Raw genomic sequence first — 18,439 nt, 5'->3', positions numbered from 1 at the left:
TTCGGAGTCTTTTGTGTTTCCATACAAATTGTGAAATTTTTTGTTCTAGTTCTGTGAAAAATGCCAGTGATAGTTTGATAGGGATTGCACTGAATCTGTAGATTGCTTTGGGTAGTATAGTTATTTTCACAATATTGATTCTTCCAATCCAAGAACATGGTATATCTCTCCATCTGTTTGTATCATCTTTAATTTCTTTCATCAGTGTCTTATAGTTTTCTGCATACAGGTCTTTTGTCTCCTTAGGTAGGTTTATTCCTAGGTATTTTATTCTTTTTGTTGCAATGGTAAATGGGAGTGTTTCCTTAATTCCTCTTTCAGATTTTTCATCATTTGTGTATAGGAATGCAAGAGACTTCTGTGCATTAATTTTGTATCCTGCAACTTTACTATATTCATTGATTAGCTCTAGTAGGTTTCTGGTGGCATCTTTAGGATTCTCTATGTATAGTACCATGTCATCTGCAAACACTGACAGTTTTACTTCTTCTTTTGCAATTTATATTCCTTTTATTTCTTTTTCTTCTCTGATTGCCATGGCTAGGACTACCAAAACTGTGTTGAATAATAGTGGTGAGAGTGGACATCCTTTTCTTGTTCCTGATCTTAGAGGAAATGCTTTCAGTTTTTCACCATTGAGAATGATTTTTGCTGTGGGTTGTCATATATGGCCTTTATTATGTTGAGGTAGGTTCCCTCTATGCCCACTTTCTGGAGAGTTTTTTATTATTAATGGGTGTGGAATTTTGTCAAAAGTTTTTTCTGTATCTATTGATATGATCATATGGTTTTTATTCTAAATTTGTTAATATGGTGTATCACATTGATTGATTTGCATACACTGAAGAATCCTTGCATCCTTGGGATAAATCCCACTTGATCATGGTGTATGATTCCTTTAATGTGCTGTTGGATTCTGTTTGCTAGTATTTCGTTGAGGATTTTTGCATCTATATTCATCAGTGATATTGGTCTGTAATTTTCTTTTTTTGTAGTATGTGTCTCTGGTTTTGGTATCAGGGTGATGGTGGCCTCATAGAATGAGTTTGGGAGTTTTCTTTCCTCTGCAATTTTTGAGAAGAGTTTGAGAAGGATGGGTGTTAGCTCTTCTCTAAATGTTTGATAGAATTCACCTGTGAAGCCATCTGGTCCTGAACTTTTGTTTGTTAGAAGATTTTTAATCAGTTTCAATTTCATTACTTGTGATTGGTCTGTCCATATTTTCTGTTTCTCCCTGGTTCAGTCTTGGAAGTTTATACCTTTCTAAGAATTTGTCCATTTCGTCCACGTTGTCCATTTTATTGGCATAGAGTTGCTTGTGGTAGTCTCTTAGGATGCTTTGTATTTCTGCGGTGTCTGTTGTAACTTCACCTTTTTCATTTCTAATTTTATTGATTTGAGTCCTCTCCCTCTTTTTCTTGATGAGTTTGGCTAATGGTTTTTCAATTTTGTTTATCTTCTCAAAGAACCAGCTTTTAGTCTTATTGATCTTTGCTATTGTTTCCTTTGTTTCTATTTCATTTATTTCTGCTCTGATCTTTATGATTTCTTTCCTTCTACTAACTTTGGGTTTTGTTTGTTTTTCTGTCTCTAGTCCTTTAGGTGTAAGGTTAGATTGTTTGAGATTTTTCTTGTCTCTTGAGGTAGGTTTGTATTGCTATAAACTTCCCTCTTAGAACTGCTTTTGCTGCATTCCATAGGTTTTGGATCGTCGTGTTTTCATTGTCACTTGTCTCTAGGTATTTTTTGATTTCCTCTTTGATTTCTTCAGTGATCTCTTGGTTATTTAGTAACGTATTGTTTAGCCTCCATGTATTTGTGTTTTTTATTTTTTTTCCTTGTAATTGATTTCTAATCTCATAGCGTTGTGGTCAGAAAAGATGCTTGATATGATTTCAATTTTCTTAAATTTACTGAGGCTTGATTTGTGACCCAAGATGTGATCTATCCTGGAGAATGTTCCCTGCGCACGTGAGAAGAAAGTGTAATCTGCTGTTTTTGGATGGAATGTCCTATAATTATCAATAAAATCTATCTGGTCTATTGTGTCAATTAAAGCTTGTGTTTCCTTATTAATTTTCTGTTTGGATGACCTGTCCGGTGATGTAAGTGAGGTGTTAAAGTCCCCCACTATTATGTCTTACTGTCGATTTCCTCTTTTATAGCTGTTAGCAGTTGCCTTATGTATGGAGGTGCTCCTATGTTGTGTGCATATATTTTTATAATTGTTATATCTTCTTCTTGGATTGATCCCTTGATCATTATGTAGTGTCCTTCCTTGTCTCTTGTAACATTCTTTATTTTAAAGTCTGTTTTATCTGATATGAGTATTGCTACTCCAGCTTTCTTTTGATTTCCATTTGCATGGAATATCTTTTTCCATCCCCTCACTTTCAGTCTGTATGTGTCCCTAGGTCTGAAGTGGGTCTCTTATAGACAGCATATATATGGGTCTTGTTTTTGTATCCATTCAGCACGCCTGTGTCTTTTGGTTGGAGCATTTAATCCAATCACGTTTAAGGTAATTATCGATATTTATGTTCCTATTACCATTTTCTTAATTGTTATGGGTTTGTTTTTGTAGGTCCTTTTCTTCTCTTGTGTTTCCCACTTAGAGAAGTTCCTTTAGCATTTGTTGTAGAGCTGGTTTGGTGGTGCTGAATTCTGTTAGCTTTTGCTTGTTTGTAAAGCTTTTGATTCCTCCGTCAAATCTAAGTGAGATCCTTGCCAGGTAATCTTGGTTGTATGTTCTTCCCTTTCATCACTTTAAATATATCATGCCACTCCCTTCTGGCTTGTAGAGTTTCTGCTGAGAATTCAGCTGTTAACCTTATGGAAGTTCTCTTGTACGTTGTTGTTTTTCCCTTGTTGCTTTCAATAATTTTTCTTTGCCTTTAATTTTTGTCAATTTGATTACTATGTGTCTCGGCGTGTTTCTCCTTGGGTTTATCCTGCCTGGGACTCTCTGTGCTTCCTGGACTTGGGTGGCTATTTCCTTTCCCATGTTAGGGAAGTTTTTGACTATAATCTCTTCAAGTATTTTCTCGGGTCCTTTCTCTCTCTCTTCTCCTTCTGGGACCCCTATAATGTGAATGTTGTTGCATTTAATATTGTCCCAGAGGTCTCTTAGGCTGTCTTCATTTCTTTTCATTCTTTTTTCTTTATTCTGTTCCATAGCAGTGAATTCCACCATTCTGTCTTCCAGGTCACTTATCCATTCTTCTGCCTCAGTTATTCTGCTATTGATTCCTTTTTGTGTATTTTTCATTTCAGTTATTGTATTGCTCATGTCTGTTTGTTTGTTCTTTAATTCTTCTAGGTGTTTGTTCTTTAATTCTTCTAGGTCTTTGTTAAACATTTCTTGCACCTTCTCAATCTTTGCCTCCATTCTTTTTCTGAAGTCCTGGATCATCTTCACTATCATTATTCTGAATTCTTTTTCTGGAAGGTTTCCTATCTCCACTTCATTTAGTTGTTTTTCTGGGGTTTAACTTGTTCCTTCATCTGCTACATAGCCCTCTGCCTTTTCATTTTGCCTATGTTTCTGTGAATGTGGTTTTCCTTCCACAAGCTGCAGAATTGTAGTTCTTCTTGCTTCTGCTGTCTGCCCTCTGGTGGATAAGGCTATCTAAGAGGCTTGTGCAAGTTTCCTGATGGGAGGGACTGGTGGTGGGCAGAGCTCAGTAAAACTTTAATCCACTTGTCTGCTCATGGGAGGGGCTGGGTTCCCTCCCTGTTGGTTGTTTGGCCTGAGGCGACCCAACACTGGAGCCTACCCGGCTCTTTGGTGGGGCTAATGGCGGACTCTGGGAGGGCTCATGCCAAGGAGTACGTCCCAGAACTTCTGCCGCCAGTGTCCTTGTCCTCACGGTGAGTCAGAGCCACCCCCCGCCTCTGCAAGAAACCCTCCGACACTAGCAGGTAGGTCTCATTCAGTCTCCTATGGGGTCACTGCTCCTTCCCCTGGGTCCTGATGCGCACACTACTTTGTGTGTGCCCGCCAAGAGTGGAGTCTCTGTTTCCCCCAGTCCTGTCGAAGTCCTGCAATCAAATCCCGGTAGCCTTCAAAGTCCGATTCTCTAGGAATTCCTCCTCCCGTTGCCGGACCCCCAGGTTGGGAAGCCTGACGTGGGGCTCAGAACCTTCATTCCAGTGGGTGGACTTCTGTGGTATAAGTGTTCTCCAGTCTGTGAGTCACCCACCCAGAGGTTATGGGATTTGATTTTATTGTGATTGCGCCCCTCCTACCATCTCATTGTGGCTTCTCCTTTGTCTTTGGATGTGGGGTGTCGTTTTTTTGTGAGTTCCAGTGTCTTCCTGTCTATGATTGTTCAGCAGTTAGTTGTGATTCCAGTGCTCTCACAAGAGGGAGTCACCACGTGGGGTTTTAAGCAGGGGATCTGATTTGAATTCTTAAAGGACGACTCCAGCAGCTGTTCAGAACATGCACCAACTGGGTGGAGGAAATTCAAACGTGGCAGCAGGGAGATAGGTCAGACCATTGCAGCCAGGTAAGCGAAAGATGACAGCAGTGCTCAGCACAGCTGGGAAGTGGGAGGACTCAGGACTCACCTACACTCACCGAACATGAGCCAAGAGAGTTATGACGTGGAAGAGAAAACTAGGCTTTATGGGGGAGGGATGGATTGGGAGTTTGGGGTTAGCAGATGCAGACTATTATATATAGAATGAATAAACAACAAGGTCCTACTGTATAGCACAGGGAACTATATTCAATACCCTATGATAATCCTTAATAGAAAAGAATATGATAAAGCATGTGTATGTATGTGTGTGTGTGTGTGTGTGTGTGTGTGTATATATATATATATATATATACACATATATATATCTCACTTTGCTGTACAGCAGAAATTAACACAACATTGTAAATTAACTATACTTGAATAAAATAAATTTAAGAAAGAGAAAGAGAGAGAGAGAAAGACAGGAAGGAAGGGAAGGAGGGAGGGAGGGAGGAAGAAAGAAAACCAGGCTTTGTGTTGGAGCAACCCTTCATTTGACTGTTAAGTTTTCACCTCTTTGGGGCTCGGCAGACTCAAAGATCAATAAGACAATTTGGGGTCTTTTGTGTTTCCATACAAATTGTGAAATTTTTTGTTCTAGTTCTGTGAAAAATGCCAGTGGTAGTTTGATAGGGATTGCACTGAATCTGTAGATTGCTTTGGGTAGTAAGAGTCATTTTCACAATGTTGATTTTTCCAACCCAAGAACATCGTATATCTCTCCATCTATTTGTATCATCTTGAGAACGAAAAATGGAGCTGGAGGAATCAGGCTCCCTGACTTCAGACTATACTACAAAGCTACAGTAATCAAGACAGTATGGTACTGGCACAAAAACAGGAATATAGATCAATGGAACAGGATAGAAAGCCCAGAGATAAGCCCACGCACATATGGTCACCTTATCTTTGATAAAGGAGGCAAGCATATACAGTGGAGAAAAGACAGCCTCTTCAATAAGTGGTGCTGGGAAAACTGGACAGGTACATGTAAAAGTATGAAATTAGAACACTCCCTAACACCATACACAAAAATAAACTCAAAATGGATTAAAGACCTAAATGTAAGGCCAGACACTATAAAACTCTTAGAGGAAAACATAGGCAGAACACTCTATGACATAAATCACAGCAAGATCCTTTTTGACCCACCTCCTAGAGAAATGGAAATAAAAACACAAATAAACAAATGGGACCTAATGAAACTTAAAAGCTTTTGCACAGCAAAGGAAACCATAAACAAGACCAAAAGACAACCCTCAGAATGGGAGAAAATATTTGCAAATGAAGCAACTGACAAAGGATTAACCTCCAAGATTTACAAGCAGCTCATGCAGTTCAATAACAAAAAAAAAACTCAATCCAAAAATGGGCAGAAGACCTAAATAGACATTTCTCCAAAGAAGAGATACAGATTGCCAACAGACACATGAAAGAATGCTCAACATCATTAATCATTAGAGAAATGCAAATCAAAACTACAATGAGATATCATCTCACACCGGTCAGAATGGCCATCATCAAAAAATCTACAAACAATAAATGCTGGAGAGGGTGTGGAGAAAAGGGAACCCTCTTGCACTGTTGGTGGGAATGTAAATTGATACAGCCACTATGGAGAACAGTATGGAGGTTCCTTAAAAAACTAAAAATAGAACTACCATACGACCCAGCAATCCCACTACTGGACATATACCCTGAGAAAACCATAATTCAAAAAGAGTCATGTACCAAAATGTTCATTGCAGCTCTATTTACAATAGCCAGGACATGGAAGCAACCTAAGTGTCCATCATTGGATGAATGGATAAAGAAGATGTGGCACATATATACAATGGAATATTACTCAGCCATAAAAAGAAATGAAAATGAGTTATTTGTAGTGAGGTGGATGGAGTTAGAGTCTGTCATACAGAGTGAAGTAAGTCAGAAAGAGAAAAACAAATACAGTATGCTAACACATATATATGGAATCTAAGGGGAAAAAAAAGAAAGGTCATGAAGAGCCTAGTAGCAAGACGGGAATAAAGACACAGACCTACTAGAGAATGGACTTGAGCATATGGGGAGGGGGAAGGGTAAGATGTGACAAAGTGAGAGAGTGGCAGGGACATATATACACTACCAAACGTAAAATAGATAGCTAGTGGGAAGCAACCACATAGCACAGGGAGATCAGCTCTGTGCTTTGTGACCACCTAGAGGGGTGGGATAGGGAGGGTGGGAAGGAGGGAGATGCAAGAGGGAAGAGATATGGGAACATATGTATATGTATAACTGATTCACTTTGTTATAAAGCAGAAACTAACACACCATTGTAAAGCAATTATACTCCAATAAAGTTGTTAAAAAAAAAAAAAAAGATCAATAAGACAAAGGGCCAAAGGGCTCACAGCCCAGGGTGAGAGCCAGATACACGAGGCCTTCAGGTGCCAGGACTGCTGTCTACGCAGGGAGAGGGCTCATGGGGGGTGTGCAGTCCACCAAGGAAGGGGTGGGACTGGGGAGACTTCACAGCAGGAGACAGCTGAGCTGAATCTTGAAAAAGAAAGAGATGTCCCAACAGTGGGAGGAGGGCTGGGAGGAGGAGGGCTGGGAGGAGGGTGGCCCAGGTGGAAACACAGCAGGACCATGGGGACCAGCCTGCAGCAAGAGACAGTTCTTCAAGGAATCATACAGCAGGACCTCGTTTCATGAGATGGAAACCATCCTGCACGCACTTTGCTCAAAAATACAGTGAAAGCCCATCTATCAATTCCCTTTTAATGGAAATTCTACCTTTACAAAATTAAAGTGACTGGTGTGAACAATTTTCAGCTAGTTTATGGGTCTTTTCTGGATTTTCCTTGAAGCTACACGTGTTCTAATACAGAGGAAAGAACGGTGGTTGTATTTACCTCCTGTTTTATCATTCAAACACAGCAGGGGTTTTCCCCACCCCCGAAGAAAATTACTAAGGTAAATTGCCTATTTCCGTCTTCCTGGAAAACTCTTCTTTTTTTTTTTTTTAAATCTGAGTCTCTTGTGTCTGGCTTATCATTGTATCCAAACTACTGGCCCGTTGCTAATTTCGTGTGGCAAGGCCAGACACACTGAGCCTGATTCAGGTTAGCAAACAACGAGCTACCGAGATTTTGGTGCTTCTGAGGCTGTTCTTGGGGAGCAGCTGAGTAAAAGCCAAGTCCTGACATCCCATCAATCTCTATAAACACACGCGGGTGTTTATTACAACCCTCACCTCACACATGTGCAAACACGCATGCACATATGGGGACAGGTGGCCTCAACGTCCAGACAGCTAGCTGACAGTGTCAGCAGGAGGCAGCAAGGATCCCCCGGACACCAGCATAATTGGTTGTTTATGAGGCCAGAGCTCATTTTCCTCCACACAGAGTCCTTATCTACAGCTCTGATTGCAAAGCTTCATTTTTCCTACTGAACAAGTAATCTAAATGATAATCAAGTTCACACTGGATTTATTAGTGCAGCGCCCTCGCAGAAGCTGATTTTCTGCAGTCACCCTGAGCACTTTGAAGAGTCTTTTAGAATTTGCTTCCCCTAGCTTAAAAACACAAAACCCAAGAGATGCCTGTGGGAGAGAATCCAGCTGGGAGCCAACAAGCCAGTTTGAAGTGTACATGCCAAGTCTACACTGGCCGGCATCTTCTAGGAAAGATAGGCCCTCCCAAAAGGAATGGAAATGGGGTATGTTTTAGGGAAGAAAATCTCTAGAGGATTCTTCTCCTGAAAAGGGGCCCCAGTACATGTGTATTCTAAGGTCACGAGGCTGTTCATTATGTCAGTTTCAAAGCCAGTGAGCAGCGGGCCTTCCTGCCTCTGGAATAATTACATCATGGTCTTCAGGAGTTACATCCAGTTACTTGCCCATCATTTCCATTCAGCTCACCTCGCTGGGACCTCCAATTTGCTGACGTGGGCAGCAGCCGAGTGGCCTGCCTTGGACCAATTAACCCTTCAGAAATTAAACGGTGTGCATTACACTGTAGAAAAGTGAGTTTAAGACTCATAGGTTGTTTGCCTTCAAAATGCTCTTGTGATGATAAAATCTTGTGCTGGATAAACATCCTCAGTTTTCTGAAATCCCTTCTATCCTTCTGTGGGATCCTGAATGACAGTTTGTGGATGAGAAACCCATTCTAGGGGCCTGGAAGGCCGGTGGAAGCTGCACATTTCATTTATATAAAAATAATGCTCAATTCCCATTCGGACACAAAAGAGAGATACTAATGTCACAGTTCAGAAAGGCAACGAGCCTCTCAGATCCTTCAGGTAAAGGCATACAAAATTAAGAAATGAAAAATAAACCAGAGGTCTGTGGGGAGATCTATTTCTCTTTTCATGCTCAGGTCAAGAAATGAGATTGACCACAGGCTCCTGGTTAAGATGAGTGAATTGTTCTCTCTGCAGAGAGCTTGGCTCCTGCACAGACAGACTTATCCTTGAGTTTACAGCAGGATTACCGTTTCAGGGCTTCCATGAACAGATAGGGTGCTGGGAGCTAAAGGATGGATTTGAGAAAGGGTCTGCCCTTGGGGGAGGGGGCTGGTGATGAGAAGGATCGTGGGCTTGCCAGTCTGCCAAGCACACTGGCAGCCACGAGCCTCCCTGCAGATCCTCGTAATAGCAGAATCCTTGATGCAACACAGGCAGATGAGGCCCAGGGACCATGGCTTCAGCTCCTCCACCTAGAGGAACCAGATCCCCAAGTCAAACATCTCCGCTTCAAAGGAGACTTAATACCATCCCCGGTGCCATCCTACTCTCTCTCTTGGACCCAAGAGCTCCGTCGCAAGCTGCTTTCCCCCCTGCCCCCCAGGGTCTTCTCCTTTATGGTTCTAGATTCACTTTAGTTGGCTGTCTGCCTGGCCAACTCTCTTCCCAAGGAGCCACCGAACAAGCTGATATCATGAATATTCAGCTCACCCCACTGTCGACAGCATCAGAGATTCACAAACTAACCCAGATCCCTACTCAAGACCAGACACTCACAAACTGAACACTCGTCAAGGGCTCCCATCAGTTGCCTAAAACGTGCATTTTTCTGGGGCCAGCAAAGCGATGTACAGCATTTCCCGCAATGAGCACACTGGTGAATTTAAAGGCAAACCAAAGGAGCTGGACAACTTCACCCAGACTCTAAGATGTAATGACCCCAGTTCTTAGTGACCTCACTACACACGGCAGGAAATTCACTGTTTGTTTCTGCTTCATGAAAATAATACGAACATTAGTACATTAAATATCGTGCTTTTATGATGTACCTTTTTTTAAAAATTAATTAATTTTTTGGCTGCATTGGGTCTTCGTTGCTGTGCACAGGCTTTCTCTAGTTGCGGGGAGCAGGGTCTACCCTTCATTGCGGTGCACGGGCTTCTCACTGTGGTGGCTTCTCTTGTTGCGGAGCACGGGCCCTAGAGCATGAGGGCTTCAGTAGTTGTGGCACGCAGGCTCGGTAGTTGTGGCGCACGGGCTTAGTTGCTCTGCGGCATGTGGGATCTTCCCGGACCAGGGCTCGAACCTGTGTCCCCTGCATTGGCAGGCGGATTCTTAACCACTGCGCCACCAGGGAAGTCCCTATGATGTGCATTTGATGTTTCCTTTGGCCTGCCTGACCCTCCATACCGTGAAAAAAGTGTCTATTTGGGATCCGAGTCTGCAGCTCTGGGTCAGTCTAGGCCTCAGCTCGGTGCTCTGTGCCCTGGGACACGCCACTGAAGCTCGCTGACCTTCTGTACCTCCTCTGCTTGGTGCGGGGACAGTACCTGCTTTAAAGGTCCTTGGCAGGTCTCATGGGATGGTCCGTATGAAAGTGCACTATGACCACGGAGACGCCAGTGACAGCAACAATGCCAACTAGCAGCACTCTCCACGAAAGCAGGTCTTTCGTCTTTACAGATAAGCAAACTGAGGCCTTGCAGTTCAGTAACTTAACCTCAGGCCTCAGAGTAAATAGGTAAGAGGCCTGAGAACTGAGTCGCTGATGGAATCAATGGGCTGTTTATTCTCTGCAGAAGACGGATGGTTGTGGTTCTCAAAGTGAGGCTTATATTTTCACATAAATGCTAATAACATCTGTGTGGCTTCTGCTTCCCTTTCCTTCCCTGAACCGGCAGCCTCAGCATCACTTGGGAACTTGGTACAAATGCAAGTCCTTGGCCCCGCCCCAGGTGAGCTGGACCAGAAATTCTGGGGCTGGACCAGTGGTCTGTGAGTTCACAAGCCCTTTAAGTGATTCCGATGCTCGCTCAGGTTTGCGGAACACTGAGAGAAGGTAAGAGCGATAAGGAAAAAAGCCAAGTCCCTACATGGGTTTCCAGGATTTGAGGAAGGATTGCCAAATACAATACAGGATGCCCAGTTAAATTTGCATTTCAGATCAACAATGAAACTTTTTTTTAGCATAAGTTATATCCCGTGCAATATTTGGGACATACTTATGCTGAAAGATGTTTTGATGCTCTGAAATGCAAATTTAACAGAGCATCCTATATTTTCATCTAATGGATCTGGCAACCCTATTCTGAGGGTATGGAGAACCTCTCTTTGCCATGGCAACAGACAATCAGATCACCAGCCCCAGAGACCCCAGTGGCATAGTCTGATTCAGCTGCCTGTGTCACTGGGAAGGAAAGCCTCTGCCCTAGTTACACAGTTAGCTCTCTGGCAGTTTATTGCTTCCTCTAGCCATTTTCTCAGCTCTTGGTATGGACAACACCACCCTCCCTGGTTATTTCACATTATGACATTTGTGAAGTGCTTTCCAAAGGGATTTTGACTGGTTCCTCTTTCTCTGTTGGACTCTGTGTTGGGTGACAGCATGATGGCATTGTTACAGATGCCAGGGGAGCCCACATGGAGACAGGTCCAGGGCTTGTCAATGGACAAGCTTCCAGTGAGGCAAGCTGGTCACAGACTGTGAAATCGGCACCACAACCCCACAGCCCAGAGGTTCCCAAGGTCCTCAGTCATCACTTTCTGGAATTGCTAGACCAAAGGGATTCAGATAAGGAGACTAAGACCTCCTTCACACAGTCCCGGATTTCTGTGGGAAATGGCAGATTGAAACTCCAGTTGGGGTTTCTTTAGCAAAACATGGTAGATATTTTTATAAGCAAACATTCCTAGAGCTATATGTCCAAAGCGGAGTCTCAAGAGTCAGGTAAAAGCATTCCAAGGTCAAAGAAGTTTAGAGAACTTATCAGTGCCTTTAACATACATGAGCATTGTAAACCTCCCAGAGAATACAGCATACAAAACAATCTGAAGGGATTGGTCTCCCTCGGGAATGCATTTTGGATAGTCTAGGCTTAAGGATGCTGGGGAGAAAAGTGACAATTGCAGAATATTAACAGTTATAATTCGTTCAGTTTTCAAAGTTATTATTTGTGGCTATAGAATAGGACTTTATATATATTGATATATAAAATCTGGTGTACTTTCGCCACATTTTCTTAAGAATGTGTGTGTGTGTTGAATAGCGAGTTTAAATTACTCATATAAAGGAACTGTAACAATGGCTCAAATCGCACTTCACCATAAAAGAGCAACATCTAGAACATGTCTGAAAGGCTAGTTGTTGATGTGAGATTCACTGCTCCAATTCCAGGGTTTCCCAGCATTATTTAGAGCAGGGGTCCCCAACCCCCAGGCCACGGACTGATACCGGTCTGTGGCCTGTTAGGAACCGGGCTGCACCACAGGAAGTGAGTGGCGGACAAGCAAGCAAGGCTTCATCTGTAATTACAGTCGCTCCCCATCACTCGCATTATGGCCTGAGCTCCGCCTCCCGTCAGATCAGCGGAGGCATTAGATTCTCATAGGGGCGCGAACCCTGCTGTGAACTGCTCATGCGAGGGATCTAGGTTGCACGCTCCTTATGAGAATCTAATGCCTGATAATCTGAGGTGGAGCTGAGGCGGTGATGCTAGCGCTGGGGAGCGGCTGCAAATACAGATTATCACTAGCAGAGAGGTTTGACCACACAGAGACCATAATAAATCAACCGCTTGCAGACTCATATCAAAACCCTATCAGGGAGTGGCAAGTGACAATTAAGCTGCATCTTACGGAGTAGACTGGACATGAGCAACACACTTCGGGTGTCACTGTCTCCCATCACCCCCAGATGGGACCCTCTAGTTGCAGGAAAACAAGCTCAGGGCTCCCGCTGATTCTGCATTATGGTGAGTTGTATAATTATTTCATTATATAGTACAATGTAATAATAATAGAAATAAAGTGCACAATAAATGTAATGCGCTTGAATCATCCCCAAACCATCCCCTCCTCCCCCCAGTCTGTGGAAAAACTGCCTTCCACGAAACCAGTCCCTGGTGCCAGAAAGGTTGGGGACCGCGGATTTAGAGAACCACAAAATACCATGATTTATAGATGATGAATAAACTTTCATTCTGGTTGCCAAGTAGATTTATATCCTTAGTGTCACTGCAAGGTTTATTACTGAACTGCACTGTGGGATAAAAGGGAAATCATTTGGAAAATAAAATCCAGGCAATTGGGAGAGTTCCCATAAAGACATTTTTCCTTACCATTCTACAATTCTGTGTTTAATTATTTTAATTAGAATAAAATAGGTCTACTTCTAATCAACAGACATAAAGTGATCTTTTTTTCCCTCGTTTCTTAGAAAAAGACACAACACAAAACCTTTATCACTGGTCCGAGAAGGACACCAGTAATAGTGTACGTGCAAATATCTTTGAATTAGGGAAACAGTCTTTTAGCTAAATCATGTTTCTTGTTTTCTTTGCAGACTGATGAAGTAACAATTGACTTTTATCTGATAAGCGCATTTAAAATTCCTTTGTGAGTAATATTGGGAGAACTAGCCCCAAATATTTATTCAGAAGATTGATGGAAAAACATTCATGGGATCAGATCAGCAATAACAGGGGCGGTGTGGCCAGTGCTAGCTGTGTGATGAACAGCACATTTTTATTACTGCAATGACTTCCCCAGCCATCTCATATCTGCTGGGTCACTTTTCTAGCTACATGCTCAGAGAATGCAAATTAATTTTAGTACTTGCTCCAGCCAAAAATCATCAGTGAAAGCAGATCAGCTGGAGAAGGAATTCTGCAGTGCCTTCAGGAGAATTCCGCTCCTCTACTAGTCCGTGATTTAAATGGCTGTGCTTGGCTCACCTTGGGAAGTATGGATAATGCAATTCAGATTAAGTTAGTCTGCTTTGCTACACGCAGCAGAGCTTCCCAGAGTGACCTGGTGTGGTGTGTGCCCACTGGCACTTAGAATCCAGGGAGATTTTTCTGGCACACTCACATGGCTATAATCCAAAGTGAAAAGGGAAGAAGGTAGACCATGTAGAGAGATACAAGAGACAGCAGTGCTCCAATGGAAGAGGTGGGGAGGTGGAGACTGGATGGGAGTAGTCAGGGAGGGCTTGCTGGAAGAAGGGTTTTCCTGAAGCCATCTTCCTGATGGGTTTCCCACACACTCACAGGTTAAGAAGACAATCTGGAAGAGCCAAGAGGACCACGCCAACCATTAGAGGGGACATAAACTGAGACGGAGGCAAGCCACCCCGAGCTGTGTCTGAGCACTGCCCAGCTTTCCTGCTGGCTGCAGCGTTGAGTACAGAGAGCAGCAGTGATTCACAGTAGGCAAAGCGCTCAGCTGAGAAGTGAAAGTCACCACGCAGCCCAGGTCACGCATTACAGGAGTCACAGGGAAGAGCCTTGGGGGTAAGAGATTAAGACAGAAGCTAGACTCGAGATGGACTGGGGGGGTTAGGCAGGATGTTGCAGGGCAGAGAGGAAGAGGGACAGACAGGGCTTCTATCAGGTGCTTTGGGGGCACTGATGGTGAATGTTCCCGGAGATAAAGAAGGACAGCCAATGAGACCAACTGGGAAAGGTAGGCAGGTGGGCAAGTTAGGCTGGGAGGGGTCTGGGCTGCAGGGTGAGCATGGAATCCAGGGAGGCTCAAAAGCTGAAGATGGTGCGGCCCCGGCTGGGGGAGTCGCAGTGAGGGCAGGATAACGCCACAGACTGGTCACCAGGAAATACTGACTGAGCCCCTACCTACGGGTGCTGTACCACCTACTAACTGCAGGTGCTAAACTGCCTACTACCTGGGGGTGCTGTACCTGATGCTTCCCACCTGCTTTCAGCCCATCCTCCCTCAAATGCATCCTGCCGGGCAGAAGCAATGACTGATTCTGGAACTCTCTAATTCCAGGTTACGGTCAGCCTTTCAACATGACCAATCCCTCCCCCCGGGACCCTAGGAGCTGTGCAGAGACTATGGGGAAGCCCCGCCTATGCCCCAGGTAACTCAGGGGACATGGGCAGGTGGAGCCCTGACTGGGGAAGGAGAGAGAGGCCCACAGGTTAGAGAGTCAGTACCTCAGACGCTGAGAACAAAGGCCGGCCTCCCGCCCTCTTCCTCCAGCCTCCTTGAGGCTCATCTCCTCTCCACGACTCGGCAGTCACCACGTCCCACCGATTCCATCACCTAGGAACCTCTGCATCTGTTGCCCTTCGGCATTCCACTGCCTTGCCCTAGTCTGCCTTCATCACGTCTTGCCTGGAGCTACATAGCCTCAGCTTGGACGGCAGAATAAGGAGAAACCCAGAAGCAGCATATACAATGCCTGGTAGCCCCTTGGACTCCTCTCTGGCACTTCCGTCTCCCCCTCTGCTCCCCACCCCCATTTTACGGTCCAGCCACAGCTGAACTGAGCACCCAGCGACCTCTCCCTACAACGCTTCCACATCCTCCCCCAGCACATCCCGCCCTCCCCACCCTGCCCCACGACTCACCCTCATAGTCTCTCCTCATCCTAATGCAGTACGAGGCCTCCTGCATCAGGACCATATCCCAAGGTGGGAGCAAGTCCACCACCTGTGGGTTGCCACGGCAACCCCCTTTCATGGCACGTAGCAAATTCCAAGGTCATTGCCTCTTTACCTGTGTGCTTTCCCCAAGAGGTGGGGAGGTCCCTGAGACCAGGGACTGTGGCTGGCACACAGTGGGTTCTCAAGAAGGGTTTGCTAAGAGATGGATGAAGATGTTCCTCGTGTCACTGCTGGAGCCAAGCCCAGGCGGCCCAGGTGGCTCCTGGATAAGGAAAGAGGCCAGGCATTTGTTGGCTTTGAGAACTCAAGCTACAGAAGATGAGTTATTAAGACAGGCTGGGGTTGTAGGCAGGACCTTTATAACGCTGCTTCCCAGACTCGCTCTGGTCCCAGCTGGTCCTGAAAATCCCCCACCTGCACACAGGGAGCCAACCGAACACTCACACACACGAGCATGCACACGCGTGTCCACACACGTGTGTCACTGCCCCTGTGCCTTAGAGGCTGCTCGGGATTCATTAGCCAACAGGAAGTGGAGCTGGCCCTCTGGCCCTCGCTGTAATTGTCCTGGATATCAGGTGCGCGCTTTGCCGGCAGCCCCTCCGCAAGTGGGCGTTTGTCAGCTGCCGGAGGTCCCACCCGAACCTCTCAGGTCTGTGCCAGGCGGGCCCTGATCAGAGGCAGCTATCTCAGCTCGGAAAGCAATCCGAGTCTTCCCTCTAACAGATGTCTTGACACTGTAGCCGGAGCTCGTCCACGAATATGATTTATTAACTAATTTAGCGTGTAAGAAAAACATCTGCATCTCGCTTTTATCATCTTGCCAGCAGACAGGCTGAAGACAAGATGTGTACTGCAGACTCGATTAATGGAGCCTTAAGCACTCCCTGCGCTTGTCCAGAGCTCGCACAAGGCTCTGGTTTCAGAAGTTGTCTGATTGAGCCGACCTAACACAAACAAACACGAGAGTAAACCTCTCATCAACCATAAATACCGCGGGGATCGGAAGAGCGGCCATAAAGTCGTGCGCTGAAGCCTGCCCAGAGCATTCTAGTCATCAGGACCGTCTCGGAATTTGGGTAATAAAAAGGTGCCTCGGTTATTTAAGACTATTGACTGGGTCTGATCACCTTTTACTATTATACATGATTTTAAGATTTTCATTCAAAGGAATGTGAACATGTAAGGATAATATCTGTTTGGGGCAAAACATCACCACTGGATGATGGAGTGGATAGAACTGTCTCCCCAAAAAGATATGCTCAAGCCCCCTCCCTTGTATCTGTGACTTGATTTGGAAATAGGGTCCTTGCAGATGTATGCAAGTTAAAATGAGGTCATACTGGATGAGGGTGGACCCTACTCCAATGAATGGTGCCCTTATAAGAAGAGGAAATTTGTACACAAAGACACACAGACACAAGGGAGACAGAGGCGGGGATTAGAATGACGCATCTATAAGCCAAGCAATGCCAAGGAATGCCAGAAGCTGCCAGAAGCTACCGGAGCTAGGAGAGGGGCGTAGGATGGATTCTCCCTCTGAGCTTCAGGAAGGAATCAATCCTGTGGACACCTGGATTTTGGATTTCTGGCCTCCAGACTATGAGAGAATCAAGTTCTGTTACTGTAGCCACCCAGTCTAGGGTTATTTCTTACAGCAGCCCTAGGAAATGGATACAGATGACCAAGGCAGCTTCCCTCTGATATTTGAGATGATGATAGTCCAGACCACTGAGGCCCACGGTATGGTACAGCCGGAAGGCAGCTGGCCCAGGGGATGAGCAGGAATGGCCCCATGAATAACAAGTTCCCAAATGTCCATGCGTCTCCATTTTTTTCTACACAAAGTGACGGGAGCTGACCGAAAAGGAAGACTCTTAGACACCATTTTTTGTGTATACGTATGTTGAGCTCTAACGTGACACTGTTTTATATTTGTTGACAACACATTTGTTTATCTAACCATTTTCATCAAGCAGGATCTTCAAAAACGTTGAGGCCAAGTGGCCCACACACCACGGGCACCCTGGCAGCCCTCCCCAGAACAAGCCTGGACACTGAAGGCCCTGGGGGGACCCCCAGTTGTAACTGACACTTGGTGCCTCATGGCAACCTGAGAAATCTGTACCCGAACCCAGATTGCTCTCTGTTGAGCCAGAAACTAAGGAGCCGCCAGAGAACACACCCAAATAGTCTATATCTGCCAATCGGCTTCCAAAGCCGATGAGAGACACATTTTCAAGCAGGGAAAGTCTTTGCACATGTATTTTGTTGATTTCCTTTTCTTAGCATCCTGGAAAGTGTTACTGGGGCTGAGCAGCAGGTGTACTACTAGATCCTTCACCACGAGAAGGATGCGTTCAAGTTTGCCCTTTCTGGGGTCTTGGACGACACCCCCAGCAGAACTGCGGGGGGCTGAGGGGGACCTAGCCTGCCCGTGGTTAACAGGAATCCTATTCCAACCCCTCTGTCCTCTGTCCCCCATCCCCCCTGTAAGATCTTGGTAATATTTGCTAAGCTGCATTTTATTGAATATGGTTATTTCCCCAAAGGACTGTTATTCAGAATTAGACCCATGATTTCACCTCCTGGGGGCCAGAACATTTTTCTAGGAAGAAAGATCTTGTTCCTCTATCCAAAGAAATAAAACGGAGGTTTCCCCAGGCCTCCAGATTTTAAGATTTGAGTTGGCAGGCCATCAGAATATGCTCCCATGTCCCCATCTGTGCCCTTGTCTCTTCTTGTTATTCTCGCTGGTTTAATAGTCTGTTTATAAGCTCCACGAAGAAAGGACGGAGGCCAGCCTTGCTCACTGCACTCTCCCCAGCTCCCAGCATGAGGCCTGGCCCAGAGAAGGGTCCTGGCCCAGAGAAGGGTCCTGATAACGCCTTCTTCAGTGAGTGAGTGAGTGCTGTCCTTGCAGGGTCAGTGTGACACCGGCCTCCCCGTGCTTGGAAAGCTGGCCATCCCTTCTCTGAGCTCACAGCAGGAAAGGGGTTTCAAGATGATGAATCTTGATATAGACAAACTGGAGTCAACCTCTCACCCTGAGAC

At 45.0% G+C, this 18,439-nt stretch overlaps 1 protein-coding gene across 3 annotated transcripts in view; it reads right to left on the bottom strand.

Annotated features, from left to right (window-relative positions):
- C1H10orf90 (chromosome 1 C10orf90 homolog) overlaps positions 1-18,439 on the bottom strand; it is a 236,272-nt gene that overhangs the window by 9,503 nt on the left and 208,330 nt on the right. The window lies entirely within an intron of this gene.

Source organism: Eubalaena glacialis, chromosome 1 (assembly GCF_028564815.1).
Source record: "Eubalaena glacialis isolate mEubGla1 chromosome 1, mEubGla1.1.hap2.+ XY, whole genome shotgun sequence".
Taxonomy (NCBI): domain Eukaryota; kingdom Metazoa; phylum Chordata; class Mammalia; order Artiodactyla; family Balaenidae; genus Eubalaena; species Eubalaena glacialis.
This window is presented reverse-complemented; position numbering and strand designations above follow the sequence as displayed.